This window comes from Marmota flaviventris, chromosome 2, assembly GCF_047511675.1.
Source record: "Marmota flaviventris isolate mMarFla1 chromosome 2, mMarFla1.hap1, whole genome shotgun sequence".
NCBI classification, from domain to species: Eukaryota; Metazoa; Chordata; class Mammalia; order Rodentia; family Sciuridae; genus Marmota; species Marmota flaviventris.
This window is the reverse complement of record NC_092499.1, coordinates 150,157,456-150,167,368: the sequence shown is the minus strand read 5'-3', so window position 1 is coordinate 150,167,368 and position 9,913 is coordinate 150,157,456.

The following is a 9,913-nucleotide window of genomic DNA, read 5'->3' as shown; positions in this document are numbered from 1 at the left end:
CTGAACAATGTACTAAAAGGGAGAACAATTTTTGTGTGGGCACATTTTCACACCATTGTAAACTCAAAGAATGGTCAGACCACTGTACACCATACTGGGCTGTGTACATTAGATCATTTGTACATTGACAGTTCAGTCTGCAGGCTGGCTTGGGATCAGGTTCAAAGTCACTGCCAGTGAGCAAGGGTGTGTTTCTGTCCCTCAGCTCTCTGAAGTGGTTCTCAGAACTGCCTGAGAGACTGAACTGCCACGCCCCTTGGGTCCCTTAAAAGACAGAGGGTGTAGCCTTGGGAGCCCAATGGCCTGGTCCCAAACCATAGCTCTATTACTGATTTTGAGTGGGTTGCCTACATGTTTATGCCTCAGTTTCCTCACATGGGGCAAGTAGCCAAGTCTTTCTCATAGTTTTGTGGAGAGAATTCACTCCATAATCCCAGTGATATACTTAGAAGGGCACCTGGAACACAGTAGGTGGATGGGGTAATGAAACATAGGGGATGCAGGTTTGGGAACACACATTGGTCAGGGAACTCAGTCATCAGGAGATGCAGGTCCCTTTCAACAGCCTCAGTGAAGAGACCCAAACACTACATAGTGGGGCTGGCTGGAAGCTCTGTGTTGAGTGGATGTCACGTGTTGGTTCAATACATTCAGCAAGTCATCAGGGTGAGTAGCTCTAGGGCCCTGAGGTGATCATGGGAACACGTTGCTCCCTCTGTCATGTGCAAACGATACACACACCTGCTTGATGCATGAACAACACAGCTGCAAATTTTAAATATGCATTATCCCCAAGTTACATCACCTAAAAACATGCAGGTCCATATGATACTGGGAACCTGTTGAATATGGTTAATTATGTTTCATTACCCCATCTGCCTGCTGCTCGGTTTACTATACTTTTTCTTGGATGGCAAATAAGAAAGCTTTTTATTTTAAATGTCAGCCGAGAAGAATCAGGTTGCTAATTTCCCTGAGATGCATGAGAGTGTAATGACAGATAGAGAGTGAAAACCCAGAGTCATTTTCTTTAAAAGATTCAACTTGAAAGTCATTCTTTAAATGATTTGGATCTGAACTAGTGAGCTCTAAAGTTCTAATTAAAAACAGAAAGCTGGAGAGTGGAAGAGGGAGGAGGAACGTGAGATGTAAGTGGATAGTGATGTAGGATATCATTCTTGGTGGAGCTCGGGGACTGTCTGCAGCTTCTTGTGAAATGCTCTTTAGCTCTGCAACTCGAGTCACCCAGTCACTGTGTTCGAATGTCCCTAAGAGGTGGCGGATAGTAGTGTCTGGCTCACTCCAGGGCTGTCACCTGAAAAGGAAATGGACACTGGCCCTCCTCTTAGTTGATTAGCTCATCCTGCTTTCTCACTGACCTGATTTAGGAGCTAAGTGAGTCTTGGATTCATCATGTGTTTAAATAAGGCATGAGAGTACCTCTTCCTTAGGTCTTTTTTAAGCTTTAATATTCTATGACTAAAATCATATTAAAATTCACTCTATTTTTTTTTTGCTGTTTTATCATTTTCCACTCTGAACATCAGAAAATATATGACATTTTGAATAATTAACAACCAAATGCATCGATGAGTGTCATTTGGAGGATTTGCCCACATATCTTGGCAAGGTTGTGGTTAAAGTGGTACTGCTGTAGGGACCTGCTGGTGGCATTCTAAATTGGTTCTATGATATTGAGAAAGTAACTTAGTGATTTGTATCAGGAAAATATTTCATCATATCCAAATAATACCCCCCCCCTTGTGAATTTATCCTAAGATAACTGAAAAAAAAAATACCTGCCACAGTCTGGCTGGGCACAAATCACGAGCCACTGAAGCAGGAACAAACTTTATTTCTGAACTCCACCAACACACTCCACACACGCTCCCGGGAACTCTCCCGAACGCCACCCACGCAGCTCCTCCAGGAACCGCCAACTGGAAAATCCCTCCTCCGGCACTTCCCCAACCAATGCAAACTCTTCAGGAATCCCCGGGAGAGCTCAACTGGAACTCAATGGGAACTCCGCGAGAACTCAAAAGTCATCATCTTAATGGCTCGCTGGCATCACCTCTCAACCACTACTTCTGGCAAAAAATGCCACGCATCATCCCGACTCAGCTGTGGCCCTCAACAAATACCATCTGTATGAAGGGTTTCATTATATGTTCATTATAGAGTATCAATTAACAGTGGAAAAGCAGAAAATAACACATATGCCAATAGGTCAAATGTATATAGAAGGATATCCAACCATTACAAATTTCATAAATGCTAGAACTGGGGAAAACACTTGTTACATAACATCTTTTGGAAGGTAAAATAATAAATATATTTATAATCACAATTAGGTAAGGATATATTGGGGAGTACACAAAAATAGAAAGCAGGGTAAAATAGTGGAATTATGGTACAGCTGTTTCTATTCATTGCTCTTTATACTTGTTTGTTTTAAAAACTTGAAAAAGTTACTAGGTTTGTCCCAGTCTTGGTACATAATTCTGCTTAGTTTAAAACATATAGTAGATGAGTTATATTTCTTTAAAATATTCTGCACAAGGAGCATAAAACCAAAAGTAAGCAAAGTTGGTCATGACTACATATCACTAAAAACCTGCAGTATTTTCTCCGTACATGGTTTGGGCAAAGTGAACACATTCAAAAGGTACCAGAAGCAGCTGTGGGTCAGCCTGAGCTGAGCCCTAGTGCAGACTGGATTTTCTCAGCTGTGCAGCTCTTTGACATGAGCCTGTCTTGTCATCTGTGTAATGGGAAGATGGCACCTGCCTGTGCAGGGAAGAGGTGGGATTGGACATCATGTGTCTGGTGAGTGTGGACTCTTAGTGACTCTTATTTTTTCTTTTAGAGATGTCACAGGAAAGCAGGGAGGTAGAACTCCAAACCTCGGTTCTTGTGTTCCGAGGAAAGAGAATTTAAAGTCAGACACCAAAAGCCATGTAAGAGAACTTGATTATAAGTGAAAATGAGGTGAAAATAAAGTAAAAGAAAAGTGAGGTTTAAGAAGAGAGCACTCGAGAGAAAGAGAGTGGGCCGTCTCTGTGCAGAGAAGGACAAAGGAGATAATGCTGTCCCCAAGTTTTATTAGTGTTTGATGCTTACCAGGAACACTGGGAACGACAGTCTCTGCTCTTTGCCAATCAGGTGTTCAAGTCCTCCTTCACATTGGGCAGTGGAGTTTTTGACCTTAGTTGGTACTCTCTGCTACTGTCATGGTGGCCATTGAGGGGGGCTTCATCTACAAGTCGATCCCATGTTAATGTGGGCACTGGGGTCAATAGCTGGTCAGAAGTTACCTTAGTGCACCTGAGCTACCAAAGGAATCTTCCTTCCCAGGCAAATAGAGACACTAATAGCCATCATTCCTAGCTTCATATCAACCTCAGTGGATCCTGTCAAGAGTTAGTCCCATGAATCCTTTTCTCTTGACTGGTTTTCCCAATGAGCTTGTTTTGTTTCTGTTTATTTCCTACAAATTAATTACCACCCTTTGCTTTCTAGTCTACTTTGGAAAGAGTTTAAAGAAGGACCCTAAAGTAATTTAAAGAACACCTTATGACCTCATCATAAAGAAGGACCTTGAAGTACTTTGAAGAACACTTTATGACCTTACCATTTATTTCACTGCTCATTGCTAGCTACTACCTAACAGAGGGATTGAGGATGTATGTTTTCCCTCTTTGGAAAACATATTAATATGCACACCAGAAGGTGGGAAACTCCAGTTATCTCTTAAGCATCATGTTCATGAGCACTCATGGAGTGAGCCAATCATTTGCTGTGTTCTTGCCTGCTTGCCCTGCCACTGTGGACCAGCTCTCTTCCCAATTTTAAAATATCAAATGTATATATACTCAAATCACATTGGAAGACATTGATAAAAAACATTCTGAGATGTCAATTCCTGAAACCTAAATGATTTGGAGGCAATGGTTCGAAAAAAGCTATTTCCGAAAGAGACAACTTCTTATAAGGAGAGTGGATGGTTCCTGAGATTAAAAAGTAGGTGATTTTGTCCTTGAATTGTTGGGTTGAGAGCTTAAATACTTAAACATCAATTATTCTGGTCAGGGCATTGAATCAAACGTGAACCCAGAACAACTTTCTGGTCATTTCTGAGGCTTTGATGTCTTCCTGAACTAGTAAATCAGAGGGTGTGACAATGTCCTAGCTTCAGCTCCTGAGAAGGTCATGAAGCAGAAGGCCCTGTTCAGTTGTCCTCTGGCTTCATAGCTAAGTCTTGATCAGCTGCCCTCTTAAGTCACTGGGTCCCTAGGACTTTAGGACACTGGCCCTCAGTGACCCCAGGACAATGGGTAAGTGTGGCTGAGGCAAGGCCAGCAGTGTACCGAGGCCTCTTTCTCAGATTTGAAGGCTACTTGGCCCCTCACCAGATCAGATTGCAGAGATCAGGGCACATGCAATTTGTGGTGTGGACCACATACTGTCCAGGGTCAACTGAAGTCATCAGGCTGATGCTCAGAAACCACTCACGTGAGCAACCAATGTTGTTTTGTTAGGAGTGGGACTAGGTTTAACCAGCAACCCAGCCCTGACTAAAACATAATCGGACAGCTCAGGACTGCAGGGGCATGATTTGGACTTTCCTCAGGAGTGACAAATCTTTTTCTTTGAGGGCAGGCTTCATGTTTGAAAACAGATCAAAATCATTCAGATTTAGTTTATTAAAAAAAAAAAAGATCAGAGTTAAGTAACACCATTTTGTTTTTTATTTTTTAAGAATCTTATAACCTTGAGAAAAGTAATGAGAACACTTTTGGGGTGAGGTTTACCAGTTAGCAATTCAAAGAATATTCCAAAGCTGCATCACAGAAGTTGGTGTCCAGCATCCTGAAGAAGCAGCTTTCAAGGCAGGGCCCAATGGGACCTGGATTTGGCTGTTGGGGAATCATTCTGTTTTACTCATTGTGTCTTATGTTTTTCTAATACAGCATAACAGTGTTCCGAAAGAGACACCCGTTAACCTGATGACCATCCTACTTTATGGCACTTCCCCACAAACTGATCTACATGCATTTTATTTGCTCCCAGGCTCAAGAAGCATTTAACTAATAAATTCTACAGATTATCAAATTTTCTCAACCAGAGGTCAGAGTATGGGAATTATTTGAATTATTTTCTGCTTTCGTTAACAATACCATTTAGGCCTATTGTGGGTCAGTGATGCTTACAAATTATCAAATTATGCTCATATCAAGATTACTTTGGATTCAACTGAAAAAAACAAATCTTTTTTTTCCCCTCTTACTTTTTCCAGATGGGTTTTATAATATCAAGGTCCTCTACTACCATGTCCATATTAACCAACCTCTTTCTTTTTAGTTTCTCATAATCTACCTTAAGGAAACAAAATCATGTCCCAATTCAGTGACTCATGCTTGTTTATATGGATACAATTCTTTTTTTTTTTTGGTACCCAGCAAAATATTTCCTTTCCAGAAAGACAGAGCTTAGTGACCAAGCAGGAGTACAAAGCAATTTCTCTGGGAGTTGTAAGAACCCTCATTCTCCTCTGAGAAGACAGTTATACCTCAACTCTCGTTGCTTATTTCAAGTTGGACGTATATATGTTTGGGGGAATGTGTGCATGCTGCCTCCAGCTTGGCTGTATATCTGGGTGACATTTATGTTGGGCAAGCACAGTGGTAAGTTTGCCAAAGCCTGTCCTTAAAAAATGTAGGCAAGGCTGCAATTGATCGTGAAAGTACAACGATGATGGTAGAAAGGGAAAGAGGCTCACATCATAAAGTTAGGATCAAAGAATTTCGCCAAAATGTGGAAAGTATGTGCACATAATGCAGAACTATCCAGGCCAGAGTTAAACAAACCCGGCAGGAGAAAGAAAGGCTTTAAGGTTGGCAGAGGGCTTAAAGCTTCCTTTCTGATTGTTATCTGCTGCTGATTACCTGGTTTTGAAGGTAAAAGCAAAATGTGCTCACACCTCCGAGGATAACATTAATCCCCTCTGCAGAAATCCTAGCACCAAATCCAACGTGGGCGCAACTGCTCCAGCTAGAGAATTTCACTTTTTGCTTTATCTCTGCTGTCCATCTGGGCTGTCAGGCCTGTCGCATACCTGCAACCTACAGCCTGGAAACCAAGGACTTTGATGTTCTAAAAGACGCTTTATCTTGGGTAATTTTCTCCAATTCTTACGTTATTGTGTAGGATACTCAGAGATTCAGGGAATGAGCGATGGCTTTGTCTGCTTAGATCAGAGCAATTTGCAAGCTTTACTGAGGGACAAGGTCTCATAAAGGGACTTTTGAGCTGGAGTCTGTCAACACCACTGGGAACTGGCACGACATCAAGCTCTGTGATTATTGATAGCTTAAGCATCAGTGGGCAGAGAGAAAGGCCGTGGGCATGTGGAATTCCTCCTAGCCAGAGCAGGAACGCTTTTAGCTTATTACCGGCTTAATAGTAGATTTATTTTTTAATTAAAAGGATAATTCATATGCTTAGGGAAAAAAAAAGTCAAATTGTACAGTGAGAAGCAAGTCTTCCTCCATCTTGAATTCCCAGCTGAGTTCCCCTCAGAAGTCCTGGTTGCCCTGTTTATGTGGGTGTAAATATTTTAGGAGTTTACAAAGGCTGGTCCTCCCTGCCTTCTACATGGAAGGGAGTGGCCACACACTACCTCTGCCTCCTGCTCCTTTCACTTAGCCGTGTGTATGTTTGTAGGCCATTCCTTGACTGTGACAATGGCCAACTCTTACGTGTTCTTGCTGTGTACAGGACACACTGTTCGTGGTATTTGGATGTATGCTTTTAATTCTCTCAGTCATCCTATGAAGTGGGCACCCTGATTAAGCCCCTTTTACAGATATGCAAACATGACTTGCCTCAAGCCACCAGTCTGAAGGAGCCAACCCATGATTCTGATGGGAGTTGCTGTCTGTGACCGCCACTATTGTTGCCCTACAGTCACCTCATTCCTAAAATGTCATATTACACACTCACAGGTACAACAAAACATACAAGAAGTACGTCATTAAAGCACAATAATAAAATCTAGGCCTTTGAGCTCACCAGGCTGGCTCCGAACCAGATCATGGCAAAAACTGTTGGAGTTCTAGACACTCTCGCTTTAAAAAATCATTTTATTTTCTAAGCAATGATATCCAAACAATTTGCCGTGTGTTTTCTTTCTTCCCCTTTTCCCCTTTACAAAGGGAGTGTCGGATTCTGTCGTTCATTTTCACCACCGTGTTGGAGTTCACTGTCTGGTTCTACCCGTGACCTTACTCATGGGAAGCCAAGTTGTTTGGATCATTTTGCTGTTAAGAGTATTGCCGCTGCCGATCTCTTCTATGTATGTCCTTATGTAGCTCTGTGAGGGTCCTGAGGGCTAGAATCTCCGGGCAACTCAGTTGAAGGACAGACAAGGTCAAATTTACCTCCCAGGTTACGCCAATCCTATTTTTCATGGCTGGTGAGTGAGAGTCCTGATTTTTTCACAGTAAGGTGCAGGGTTAAACTTTTACTTACCATTGCCAAACAAAAGGTCCAAATGTTATACTTCTGAGTTGAGTAAAATTTATGTAATTATGATTGAGGTTGGGTAGCCATTTCTACTCCTTTTTGCAGGAAAATAGCTTTCCTTGTTTCTTTTGTTACTTATTTTTCTTATTGAATCTCAACAGATCATTACACAGTAATGAAATCAGCGCTTACTCTGTCTCATCTGTGATGAATGTTTTCACCAGATTGTGACTTATTTTTTTCTTTACTGTTTTTATTTATTTTTCTTAAATGGAGTTATAAGATTCATAACTCTTACTATGTCAGGATATTATTTCTTGTGTAGGAAGGCCTTCCAAAAATATTCAAGGATATTTTTAAACGTTTCAAAGTTTTATTGTCACATTTTGATGACTTAATTTCTTGTATTTAAATATTACAACCATGTAGAAGTTTTTGATTAAATGGAGTGGGAAAAGGATTTGCATATTCTTTTTTTTTTCACATTGCTACCCTTATGCCCCAACTCTACTTTTGAATAATCTACCTTATTTGAAATGCAGTTTTGATCATTTACCAAAATCCTATATGCACTTTTTTGAAGTGTTGGAGATTGAACCCTGGGCCTGGCGCATGCTAGGCAAGTGCTTTACCACCAAGCTATACCTACAGCCCTCCCTGTGTGCATTTTGCCTGTTTCTGTACTCACTAAATGATTCCATTGATCTTTTTGTCTATTTGTTCATGAAAATCAGATTATAACATCATATTTTAAATGTGGTAAGGCTAATCTCTCATTGATCTTGAGTTTTCACAGTTTTCCTGGAAATTATCAAATGTTTATTTCTTTCTATATGAATTTAGCATTAGCTCATAGTTTAAAAAGGGAGAGCCTGTTGTTATTTTTATGAAAAATCACAAAATTAGAAAAATTTATCATCTTTACAACACTGAATTCTTCTATCCAATAATAAAGTAGTTTCACCCATTTTTAGTCTTCTTTTATGTCTATTAATATCATTTACAAGTGCATTTATACAGGACTTGTATGTTTCTTATCAAGTGTAGTCACAGATTTTTTCTCTCCATTTTTTCACTCTTTTCTTCCATTATTATTTTCTACTCAATTGTTACTTGCACATGAGAAAGCCAGTGATTTTTGTATAATTTTGTCACCGGCCATCTTACTAAAATCCTTATTGTTCATAATAATTTTGTAGTTGAATCTCCTATGTGCTTATGTATGTGTGTGCATGTGTATGTACATATGTGGTGAATGTTTGAGGCATACTGTTTTAACATGTGCAAATAATGAAAAATTTACTTCCTAGTTTTTGTGCATTTTATTTCTCTTGTAATTACATAGGCTATCAATTTCAATGCAATTTTAAATAATTGTGGTAGGTATCACTTTTCTGACTTCAATAGCAATACTTCCAACACCTTGTCATTAAGCCAAATGCTGGTGTGCACTTGTAAGTGTAAAATCATAGTAAATGAGTGTGTTTCTATTTCACAAAGAAATGTTTTTTTAATCTATGAATAAACTAAGTTTTTTTTCCTTTGATCTACTCCATGCTATATTTTTTCTTATGATCTTTTTCTTTTTTTGTAATTTAAAATTTCTTGTCATATTTTAAACAGTTGTTCTAATTAGTTATACAAGACAGTAGAATGCATTTTTGATACATTATACATAAATGGAGTATAACTTCTTATTCTTCTGATTGTACATTGTGTTATCATATATGTACATAGGGCAATAATGTTAGATTCATTCTACTATCCTTCCTACCCCACACCTCCTCCCCTTCCTTCACTTCCCTCTGCCTAATCCAAAGTACCTCTGTTTTCCCCTAGCCACCCCCTTATTGTAAATTGTCATCCACATATCAGAGAAAATATTTGGCCTTTGGTTTTTTGGGATTGGCTTATTTCACTTAGCACAATATTCTCCAGCTCCATCCATTTACCTGCAAATGCCATGATTTAATTCTTCTTTAAGGCTGAGTAATACTCCATCGTGTATATATACCACAATTTCTTTATCCATTCATCTGTTGATGGGCAACTAGATTGGTTTCATAGTTTGGCTATTGTGAATTGAGCTGCTATAAACATTGATGTGGCTGTGTCACTGTAGTATGCTGATTTTAAGTCCTTTGGGTACAAACTGAGGAGCAGGATAGCTGGGTCAAATGGTGGCTCCTATTAGTATTAATCTAATGTAATAGTATTTCCTATTAGTATTAATATTCAAATAACAATTTTAATAGTACCCTATTAGAATATGTTTAGAACATTTTCAAATCTTGGATTAAACTTTCCTGGCTGGGGTATATTTTTCTTTTAAGCATGGTTGAATTTGTTAAACTCATTTGGACTCTATGTTCATGATTGAGATTGA